Genomic DNA, 12647 nt, shown 5'->3' with positions numbered 1-12647 from the left:
GTAGTTGTTCTTTGTATTATTTTTAAAGATTGTAAAATTATAGTTCTTAACTATTTTGTAATACTTTGGATCTTTTCTCCTTAGGCCTTCACTGAAAATGGGCTCCTACCCACTCAGACTTTTTTCAATAATCAAATGGCAATCAGTCAGTCAATAAATAAGTAATAAATAATGTACATGTAGCAGAGTAGTTCCATTAATTAATGGACATTTTGTATTATTAATAAGCATGGGGTATAACTTAAAGCAGTGGTGTCTACTTAGTGGAGCATTATTTTCTTTCTTTATGAATGGTATTACATTTCAAGCAAAAGAAAAGCTAGGAAAAGAGGCGTATTAATTGGAGAGGGAGTCAATATTCCACTTATGTTCATTATGCAGATATCATTTTAATGGCTAGGAATAAAATGTTGACAAACGAAGGAACTGTGATGATGCAGAAGGAGTTGGGAAAGCTAGGTGCATAATTACATAAAGAAAATAAATGTTATGGAGAAAACATAACTAGGAGGAATATATTCTATAAATAAGGAAATTCAGATTTTGAGAATTAGATTTGGTGTACAGGATTGTGTAATGAAAGAAAACCCAAATCACCAAAAGTAGAGTTGACAGTCCCTCTAAAATCAGAAACCAGGCATTCAAGGAACAGAGAGGAGAGACCATAACACAGCTGATCAGTTGATAAAAACTTTAATGCACAAAACACTAGGCATGAATGTTAAAACAGTAAAACAGTTGGTATGCACTTTCACATCAACAAATGCTTCCTCAGACCATTAAACTTAGTTAACCACAATGTAACATTTATATTCAATTAAATACAAAGTAACCACTAGGTTACCTAAATAAATCATGTGAGCGTAAATGCGGTTTTAAGAAAACACTATTGTTCAAACCATAGCCTTTATCAGACTGCAAAGAAATGATCCATTTAATTTCAAGTTTCTCAGTATCATTAATAATATCCCCTAAATGCTTATTAGTGCCTGAAACTGTAATACTAAAAAAGTAAAAGTATGATTGATTCCTTCCTTGCTGACATGTCTATACAGAGCATTATTCAGATCAGCTTTACATATGTCATACATATGCTCACGAACATGATGTCTAAGGGAATGGTTCATTTTCCCTATATAAAATGCAGGAGATAGTCTGCATCTAGCTAGGTATACCAAGTTAACACTTGAACAGTCAGCAGAGAACGAAACCCTATAAATCTTTATAAAAACTCAGATGAATAAAAATGTTCCCATTATCCACATAGGTGCAAAAATTACAGTTGCTACAGCTGAATGTGCCTTGCCTCTGTGAGTGAAGGGGAAAAGACCTAGCTGAACTATTGTCATAATGAAGGAGTCTATTCAAGGATTTCCTGTTCTTAAAGGAGAAGTTGGGTTTATTACTTACAACATTTAAAATATGTTCATCTGCAGTTAACATGTGCCAGTTTTTTTTAAGTATATTGTAAACGCAATTAACATCAGATGAAAAAGATATAACCATTTTTGGTTTGTTAGTTCTATCATTATTTCTTGTGCCAGCAGATTGTGCTGATTTTGTATAAATAGAAAAATAGGGGCAACCTCTTTCTGTCTTATCAACCCCTTATGTTGTTACAGAATGTTCTAAGTTCTTATTATTGTAGCCTTTATTCAAAAAATTGGCAGCAAGAGTAGAAAAAACTGACTCAAAAGATCTTTCATTGCTAGTAGGTCTAGAAGCATGCAGAGCCTGCCCCTTCACTACATTCTTGTAAATATGTGCAGGGTGCATGCTGTCTCTATGTAAGACAGCATTTCTCCTACAGGGCTCACTGCTCACAGATAAATCACTCTTCTTAACTAGCTTAACATCTAAAAAGTTGATCTCATTTCTAGAGCAATTCATAGTAAATTTCAAGAAGGTGATGGTGAGTTCAAAAATTCTACAAACTGATGTAAAGACTCATGGGTGCCTGTCCAAAGGACAAAGATGTCATCTATAAAATGTCTAAATATTTGCTATATATTTTATATTTATGTTTATAAAAAAGCTGTTTTTTAAATTATTCATTTAGGATGAACTAGGAGATTATGCAGTATAAATATTATGAAATTATTTCTAAGGAAAAACTGGGCATGATAAGAGGATAAGTTATCCATGCTTAATATGGAGAGGAAGATGTTGCACAATTCTTTATAATAAAAATATAATTCTTTATAATAAAATATAATAAAAATAAATTTGTAATAAAAAGTGCAAATTTTGGTGCATTAAGTATTAGCTGTGGCAAAAAAATGTAAGGGTTAAAAAGTATTTGTGGAACAAGAAACATTAAAAATGTACGTGTAGAAGTATATCTTTACTGTAAATAATGTTATCTGATTAGTGAAATAAATGTTAAGGAATTCCTACTCTGTCTGTGGAGGATCTGGAGACTACTTTCTGTCAGAGATGCTGGGATGGTTCTATGACAGCAGAGGCCATGGTGAGGCTATTTTAGGAAGAGGTTTGGTGATTGTAGACTTCTGAAGCATTAGTATGTTTTGTGTGATGGCTAGGTTACAGATGTGGTAGAGATGATAATTATGTGTTTTTACAAAGAGAAATAAAGCAAGGAAGTATGATTTTACAAAGAGAAATAAAGCAGTGGAGCAGGTTGTCTCTACCTATGGGGCCATCCACTCTCCATTTTTGTAGAAACTGTTAAATAGCTTCGTTTTTATTTTCAGAATATTACTTTGAGATTTTATACAGAAATTCACTTTGGCAGGGAGTAGTCCAAACCCAGAATTTTGATCTGAGGAGATGATTGGCCAGTGGTCACTTCAGGCAGGGGTAGAATTTTAAATCTAAAAATGGAGTAGGGTATGTTGGTTATTAGAAGGTCTACTAGGGTGTGATGATCATGCTTAAGGTTTGGTCTTGTAGGCTCTTTAATGACTTTTAGGAGCCCAAGGTCCATAAGAATGTCATTAGCTTTGGAATTCTGAGTGTTAAGGAGCTTTAGGTTTAGATCTTTTAGAATCATAGATGGTCTGTGTTTTGGGATAGTGTGAGTTGTTTTATTAAGGTTTGAACTTTGTATAGGTTAGAGGTATACACTTTGTTATATTCAATGAGGAAAGAAGTGGAATCAATATACAGTTTTTTTTTCATTTTCAAAGTGCTAGAGTGTTACATATGAGTCTGTAATTAGTGACCTTAATGAACATTTTCTTCCAGAAAGAAATATACAAGAAAGGGGATGTTTCTATAGAAATGTATAAGCCAAAGTTGAATGTGTTAAAAGCTTTGTAAGGCACTTTTATGAACTGTCTGAAAACTGTGGGTTTAATGGAATGAAAGATGAGCAAATTATAGGCAGGTGTACCTGCGACGGCTGATATAGAAGTGTGTCATTAAGTTACAACGTGAAGTGACTCTAACTTTAGAAAAAGCCATACAAAGCACCAGAGAAGCATAACCACTAAAGAAGGAAAATACTAATTTAAATGAGGCAAAAGGTGTGCAAGAGGTAAAGCAGAGAATGTCAAGTTTAGAACGACACGATCCTGACCAAAGTACGGGAATACAAGGCAAGTAAACAAAGTGTAAGTCTGGCAAACATATGAGGTGTAACTATTACTATGCTGAGTCTGAACAGTGTGCAGCATGAGGCGAAATGTAGAACAGGTATAAAAAGCTGGGGCTTTTCTATTGTTATTTGCAAGGCAAAGTTAATTTAAAAAGTTGCTTTTGAGAACAAAACTTAAAATAATGTTCGGAAAGTGTTTTTCCTGAGTTGAGTTTGTACTGTTTCATACTGAAGCAGACTGGCAAATAAGACTTGAAATTTATAGTACTCTTAACTTTCAAGACTGATAGAGCGCTGATGTTATTGTGATATCTTATGCTATCTGTAGAAGTTTTTTCAAAGTGTCTACAGTTGCATAAAGCAGAGACAGAAATGTATAAACTGAAGAGAACTGGTAAATTTCTAGACAAGTCTGAATGGAAGGGGCACACATTTCAGTTTTGACTGTATGTGCTGAATGGTTCCTATATAAATAATCTGCTCATCAGAATCATGACATGTAATATGGGCTTATTTGTGAGAATAAGTGATGTCAAAGTGTACGCATTTGGTGGAGATGGTCTGCCTAATTGTGAATGAGTAAAGATTAAATTAAAATTGAATGCAGATACATATATTTTAACCACTGTCAGTAGAGTGTTTTTCCCAGTGCTGTCTGAAGTAGAGGTGGAACTTAAATGATTGATAAGCCTTAGTGTAACAGAAGGTGTTACTCAGGTGACTGAGTGCTGTGCATCGAGAATCCCAGTAATAAAGAAAAATGACAGTGTACAATATGTGTTGATTTAAAGAAGCTTAATGCTATGTGAGAAAGGTTCATTCTACCTACACTAAATTACACAGCATCCATGCTTGTCAGCACTAAAGAGTTTTCCACATTAGTCGCTTTCAGTGGGTTTTAGCAAATGCCTCTAGAAGAACTAATCCAAAAGCTGACAACTATCATTATTCCCATGGGAAGGTTCAGCTTCAAGATTCTGCTATTTGCAATAAACTCAGTTCCTGAAATCTTTCAGTGTAAAAATGACTGACTTACTCAAAGGGCATTGAAGGTATTGTGAAGGATGTCATCCTGGTACTTTATCCTGATGAAGCAATGTATGATTTGAGCTTAAAGGCAATGCTTCAAATTAAAAGTTTTGGGTTAAAGTTGAACCAAGACAAATGCTGTTTTGGAAAGACACCGCAACAATATTTGTTTACAGAATGAGTGCTAGTAGCATCAGACAAGACATAAGCAAGGGCAGAGCATTGCCTAACTAAAAAAGTCCATCTTGTGTGACTAAGTTAATAGAAGCCATAGGTATGATTAACTTCTTAGACATGTTTATGCCAGATCTCTCAACTGCACTATGTTTATTAACTGATCTACTAAACAAAGATGTATCCTGGTCTTGGTAAAATGCTCAAACTCATGCTTACAATGGAGTAAAAGACCTGCTACAAACAGCCCCAAGGTTAACATACTATAATATCACCAAATTGACAATTATGAGTGCTGATGCTAGTAGCCATGGCTTGGGTACAGCATTACTCCAAATGAATGAACATGTACTGTGGTCTATTGCCTGTTTCTCCAGAATGCTAACCAGTGCTGAACAGAGATATTCACATATCGAAAAGGAGTGCCTTGCAAGTGTGTGGGCCATTGAAACATTTTCCAGACACCTATTAGGGCTCAAAAGTTTCCAATTTCAGACTGACAAGAAGCCATTGGTTCCAATTAGTTATTCCTTAATCTAGACCAAGTGCCACTCAAGTGTCAATGGCTGTTAATGAGACAAAGAAGGTTTATTGTCAGAACTATACATGTGCCCAGAAAACAGTCATAGCAGTCAAGTTATCCAGAAATTCTATACATGACCAGCTAATAAGCGATAAAGATGATGTTTACGCCTAGATGCAGAGCATAATACCATTCAAACCTATGACTACCAAGAGACTAGAAAAGCTAAAGCAAGCCACCACAAATGACCACAAGTTACAAACTGTTATCTGATGTGTTCAGTATGGATAGTGAAATCACTGGACACAAACAAAACATCTTGTGTATAACTAGTACATTGTCAGAGTGCAACTATCAGAACATGATGGCTTATTGCTGTATCGAGAGAGAATAGCAGTACCCTTATCACAATGTGTTGAAGTACTGTGCCAAACAGACAAAGGGCACAATGGTCTCACCAAACGTTGAAAAAGTGCCAAAGTATCAGTATGGCGGAAAACATCTAATAAGACAATGCAAAGATTGTATTAAAGTATCAGCTCTGTATTGTCTATAAACCATCTTAAAAGAAGAGAGCCATTAATACCAACACCATTACCACAAGATCTTCAGCAAACTATAGTTGCTGACTTATACAATTTAAAGGCAAAGTTACTTCACGGTTGTTGTTTATTACTCTTCTGAAATAGAAATAACACATGCACCAACTGTAACTATCCAACAAATCGTAGCCATGTTTAGCAGCATATTCACAAAATGTAGACTATTGAATTTGTTACAGACAGTGGTACACAGTTTGGATTGACTAAATTCCAACTGTTTGTTGATGGTGATGGTTTTACTCATACTAAAGTAAGTCATCACTGTAATTAATCAAATGATGAAACTGAGAGAGCAGTTCAGACAGCTGAAAAGAGCTAAAATGTCCCTAATGGACAGATATAGCTTTACATGTAAAGGAACACTACACCGAGAGCATATGTAACATTTTCAAAGACACCCAACTTTCTTCCTGGCTGTATTATTTATTTGTTTGTTTATACATAAGTAGGATATATATGTACTGCAACAGTTATTAACCATCCAGTGGATCTGTCTAATCACTGTTATTATTAGTTCTAGGAATGGGAGAGGACAGAAAAGAAGGCTTAGGCATATTAATGATGAGCTTTGACGGAAGAAGGAAAAGAAAATGTTGAATGAGATATGTAAGGTATTGAAAGAGGATGTTAAGATTGTAAGCCACAAAGACAGTAATATATCAACAGTACAATTATAAAAGCACTTTCAGTTTTAACTCTGTGCATAATGAAGGTGGAGCAAAATGGAGAACAGTCTTGATGGACATAGGTGTAAGTAAGTAATTGTAGTCTGTAATTACTAGTTAAATGTCAGAGAATGAATGGAATTTGTTTCATTCATGAAAGTAAAGTCTGACACTGGCCATGGAGGTTAGGAGGGAAACTACAATAATACCCTTGGCTTCGTTAAGTGGGTTGGATCCAAAATGGGATAGGGATGTGGCCTTGTATTCAGTAACACAGGTAACACCTTGTCATTTTCCCACTAAAGAATGTTTAATAATGACTATGTGAACTTAGTCATAGCTGATTATTTGTATATGGGTGTTGAATTCCCAGATTTTATTTTGTGTAATCAATCCAGAAGCCATAAAAGACTGAGATGCTTACAAGTTGAACAAACAGTAAATGTGTAGTGAAAAACAATTGGTAAATTGTTGAATATATCCAAAGGGATTAGTCATCATCAAAGGTCACATAATAGTGCTATTTTAGAGAATGTAGATGGTGAAGAGTTTATTTAGTAAAGACTAGACCACACAAGATAGCACAGATGAAAATAACATTAGACCTATAACAGTCTCCAAAATGGACCCTAGCAAAATGCTAGCTCAAAATCAAAGGTATATATAATGTTTTGACAATAATAATTAGGTTGCAGATAGATGTAAAACAATATTGAAAAAATATAAAAACAACAGTGAAAAATATGTATTTGGGTGTTACTTGGGATTAGGAAGAGCAAAAGTAGAAATTTGAAAGAAGGTGAAAACCATACTTATTACCTACTACAGAGATACAATGAAAAAGAAATAAAAAGAGATTTTTTTTTCATCAATACAATGAGCCAAAAAGGAAAAAGAATTGTTACCAATTACCAAACCAGAAATGAAGTGGATTGCGATCCTATTTAATCATAACAGCATCAGGAAAGAAAGAATTACATTCTGCTTCACTACAAAATGTTAAATATTGAAAGCATCACAACTACGTATCAGCAACGAAGGATATGGGATGGATGGGTGATGACAGTGGACATTTCACATTAAACTGATTCCATCATAAAGTGGTATGAATCATCTGCCAGAACTGTTATTACTTAATAATTAACAAATATGAGTGTGGAGGTCGGACATATCCTAGGGCAGTTTGCAAACTATGCACATGAGACTAGACCAGTAGAGTAGGTTATGGGCATTCTAATATGCTCCCACTGGCCAAATTTCAGAAAGTTAACCTGGTCCTAGATGGTTAGCTTGGGAGAATGAGCCTGAAAAGCTGTTGCCTGGATTCCTTACCATCAGGGAGGACAATAAATTAATTTCCACAATGCAGAACTTTGGCTGAGATTGACTGTATATGCATATATACTGCACAGTGAGAATTCTGAGGCAGTAACCTTAATGGCTTATTTGTACATAGAGACATACATACACAGCTGCTGAGAGCCATTTCAGGCAGAATCTGACTGAGGAGTAGACAAGCAGAAGACAAAATGCTCCATCCAGAACTATGACCTCTAGACCCTTAAGATCTAGTAACCAGAACCTCATAACTGTCATCAAACATAAAAACGAAGCTGGTAAGTCCCTCTTTGCCAACACCATTGCCAAAACCTGGAACACACTACCAACCCAAATAACTTCTACCACCTCCTTTAGTCAATTCAAAAAACTCTTGAAAACCCACTATCTAAGTAACTGGTTATGCTCATGCCACTCACCAGGCTAATCCATACCAAGAGCATTTGTCAGGGTACAGCTATGTATAAACAGTTTCTCCCCTGAAAGCTTCCAAACCCATACACATTTACCTTACAAAACTACTACAAAAGAAAAAAAATGTACCTCTAATTGTCTACTGTAAGAAATGTTAATCACTAGCATGATGTCCTGTTGTGTGCATACATGCTTGTATGTTTGTTAATCACCAGCATGTTGTCCTGATGTGTATATATGCCATATGTATGTATGTTCTACTTCTTTTTACTGTCATGTAATGTATTGTAATGTGGAGCTTTTCTCCCCGGGCCTCCGCTGAAAATGGACCTGTGTCCAGTCGGACTTTCCCAGTAAACAAATGTAAAATAAAATAAAAAATAAATAAATAAATAAATGACCACTGACATATGCTCTTTATTGTCCCACAATTTCAAGACCAGCAAAGCATGTGGGCACTCCAGGGATAGAAGCTTAGTGGTGATAAAGCTTAAAGTCATGAGAAACGAAGGTAGAAGTCTTATGAGGGGACTGCAGAAAGGATAACAAAAGTTTAAAACTGTTTACTTTGCTTTTACGCGAAGCATGAATCTAGACAGTGTTTAAATGCTTGGAAGTATAATTTATTCAAAATCAGTCAGTATTATGGTTTCTACATTTGGACACTTTCTAATAAAAGATCTGAAGATGTAAAAGGGATTTCAGAAGTACTGTTAGCAGAGAAAGACAGTAAAAACACAGGATGAATTTTTAGGTGATATTCAAGGACTGCCTCTGCACAGACAATGTCATTACTTTTAAGGCCTACATAACAGGAGAGTAAAATGAAGAGAACTGAAAGGCAAGCTATAAAACTCTGTTGATTAAAAGGAAAACGAGCAATAAAATGAAAATGTAATAAAAAAGAGAAATGATATGTCACTAGAAGAACACATGGGAGATAAGACAGGATACTTCAAAATAAAAAGTGCAGAGCAAGCACTATTTCCTTATAACAACTACTGCCAAACTGTGCTTTTACTTAACACTTGACTATTGTTCATACTGTGATCAAGAGTGTGTTTTAGGGATTTCTGTATGGGAAGTAGATGATGAAGATGAAAATGTAACGAGGAGTAAGCGAAATGAGGAAAATGGTAGGAAATATGGATATTGGGTCTGGGTATTAGTGTGATAAAATCACTCTAAATCTGGTTGACACTGATGGATTTATTGAAACAGTAGGAAGTAATTAATGCTTTGCTTTTAGAAGCAAGACTACGTTTTTGAAGCTGGCATACACAATAGCCTGCAAAACTTTGAAATTTGTTTAAAGGAAATTCAGTACATAATGGTGCGATTATGTTGTAAAATAAATGAGAGGCTATTTTATTTATTTAAACTTTGCTGATTGGGTTAGTCCCACTAGGTTAATGGCCTCTTTTTAGGGGAGATCCGAGGCAGTAATTCATACTGACTAGTAGAAATTTCCCCAGGGCACTGGGAAACTTCCTCTACTCTTTTCAGAAAATGCCATGGAATCTTTTATATCCACCTGAGCTACCACTAACTCAGGAAGATGGGGCCTCGGTTTTATGTCTCATTCAAAGAACAACTCATTCAGGACTGTAGCATCGTCCTTATGCTGCACTGCAGTGTCAGTACTGGAAACTTAATTCAACTATATAGTGTAAGAGTAAAAACCACAACCTCCTGCGCTAGAGATGAGTGTGTTACCTGTTGAGCTACTGAGACTACAAGGCAGATTTATTTGGAAGAAGATAAGACATTATTAGAACATATAAAGAAAAAATAGGTGAACTACTATGAAATAGGTGGGTTATACATCTCCAATCCAGAAAGAAATCTAGAATTTTGTAAGGCATGTCAGTATGGCTGAGAACGTTATGGCTATGAGCTCATAATGAGTATTTTCCTACAGTTCTTAGTTTGATTCCTTGTGTTTCCACTTCCAGACTGTGACATCAGTCCCATTTTACATGGAGTGTCATGTCAAATGTCATACCCTCTGTTGATTGAAAGTGACTCTCTTCTTTGACAGTTATAGGTTCATAGGTTCATAGGTTCATACTAGGCTATCTGCCCTAGGGCATTTATAAGCCTAGCCAGAATGTGTTTGGCTTTCGCCACCCATTTTAAATTTATTTTGCTATGCCCTTTTTCGAGGTTAGTATACTGTGCCTCTGTCTAACAGTGACACTGAAGTGATACCGGGGTAAAGATCTCCCATCCACTCATCAAGATTCCTCTTGAAGAGAGTCAATGAGGGACTCTGCCTAATCTGGACTGGGATTTTATTCCAGAGTGAAGGGAGCCTCTGGGTTATGAATCTGTCCCTCCAGCATGTCCTATTTATTTCAGTGCTGAGGTTCAAGTCTCTCAGCGTAGCTCGATGAGATTTGGATTTTCTGAGGTGCAGCATGTCCATTAATTCCGGTTTGGACATGGCTTTATACGTCAGGCACAGATTGCCTCTGAACAGGTGGTATGCCACTGAGTAGAGCTGGAGTTTCTTTAACCGGGCAGCATATGGCATCTGTTTGAGCCCTTTGATCCTCTTGGTGAGGTACTTTTGGAGTCTTTCCAGTTGCTGCAGGTGTCTGGTAAGGTACATCCCAAAAGGGGCATTGTACTCAATTATACCTTCCAGTCATAGATTTTCATTCATTCTGGCCATTCATCATTTGGCTGGACGCTCTTATCTCATCCTTTACCATGGATTAATTTGTTAAAACAGTAAGAAATAATTATTTGTTTATTTTTAGAAGAAGACTATGTTTCTGAAGCTAGTTAAAAAGGCATTACAGCTAACTAGGGCCCTCAAGTTAACACTTACTTAAAAGAGCCTTCTGTAAATTAACACCAGCTGGCTGAAGTATTCCTGAGGAAATCAAAAACTCTAGTAACCTATTAATATTTAAAAAGATCTCTGAAGTCATACATAGTCAAAACCAGTAAATGTAATTGATTCAAAAATGATTGTTGATATAGCAAGACTTTACACATTGATCTCATTTACCTGATGGGTCAATGATTTTCTTAAGTTAAATCATATTACTATTCACCATCACCCTCTACTTTTATATAGATGAAGCATACACAAACCAATAACTATTTCTGATGTTAAATGCATTTATTTGTGTATATATTCATTTATATTCCTAGTATAGCTAGCTAGATTAATAGCTCTTTCTTCTAATATGTGAGGACACTCCACTAATGATGTTATTGATTAATGTAATTTCTGAATCCACCTTTTGTGGTAATATGTCTCTGTGTGATTGTATTAAATGTTGTGGTACATTGTTGTTGTTGTTGCCTCTGGCTTGACTCATGACTGAAAAGGGTCATTGGACCAGTTCAACTACCTGGTTAACAAACTGAAACAAATGAATGAATAAATGAATGAGGATTTCAAGCATCATGCAAACCTTTGGCTTGCAACGCAAAAATGTGGGTGAGGTTTTTAACATTTGTTTTTTAAAGGAATTCAGTTGAAGTAATTCTGTCTGATTAATTAACTTAAATTGAAGCAATTAAAAAAACACCATGTGACCAATGGTTATTGTATTTAAGGACATTACTTTTTTATGTTTGTATCTTGATAAAGCCTGGTAGGAACCAGGCGAAAGCGCTTGAGATATTTGATGTTTTTTTGGGTTTTAAAGGTTATTAAAAGACTTTAAACTACAGTTTGCTGCAGCCTGTCGTTTCTCTGCTGTGGACTTTGCTGTTGGTGTTTGTATTCGTTTCTGAGAGACTTGTTATGGCTTGGAGAAGTACCAGCAGCAAGGACCGAGGCAGGGAGAGAATCAGTGATAACAATGGCTCTCTCCTGTGCATTCCTTGTGTTACTGGTCTAGACATATTGTGACTGGCAGGGGCACAGCTCTAGAAGATGGATGTCCCATGCATGGCTGCAGCAGTAAACAGCCTTTTTGTCTGCCTAGGGGACAGCTCCCTCTGGAGCTTTCTCCTGAGTTGTTGCCCACATCACCAGCAATGAGGAGTGAAGGGACTAAGCCTTACTGGAGGGAGGTTGATGGTTAGCATGTAGGAAAGCATAAATGTTGTAGAAAAATGCTTATTATGGTAAAATACTTTAGAAAATCTCACTTGATACAACCCTGAAGGCCTTATGCAAGAGAAAGAGAGATAAAATTGGGTGATATTTTAAGTGATACCCTAAGACTAAGGTCAGAAAATGTTATTATTAATGATACAGTAGAAAGTACTAAGAACAGATTAGAATGGGCAGACTATTAATAATATTTATGGCCAGTTTCCAAAGAAACTTGGGCAGTTTTGTAAAGGCCCTCAGCTGTGATGTTCAGTTCAATTAA

General features: G+C 35.9%; 1 protein-coding gene across 1 annotated transcript in view; it reads right to left on the bottom strand.

Annotated features, from left to right (window-relative positions):
* The window catches only part of SLC30A3 (solute carrier family 30 member 3), a 477738-nt gene that overhangs the window by 20039 nt on the left and 445052 nt on the right, over window positions 1–12647 (bottom strand). The gene's annotated exons all lie outside the window — the stretch shown is intronic.

Source organism: Protopterus annectens, chromosome 6.part1, assembly GCF_019279795.1.
Source record: "Protopterus annectens isolate FY-2018-M chromosome 6.part1, PAN1.0, whole genome shotgun sequence".
NCBI lineage: Eukaryota > Metazoa > Chordata > Ceratodontiformes > Protopteridae > Protopterus > Protopterus annectens.
The sequence above is the reverse complement of the archived record's forward strand: the minus strand, read 5'-3'. Positions and strand labels throughout refer to the sequence as shown.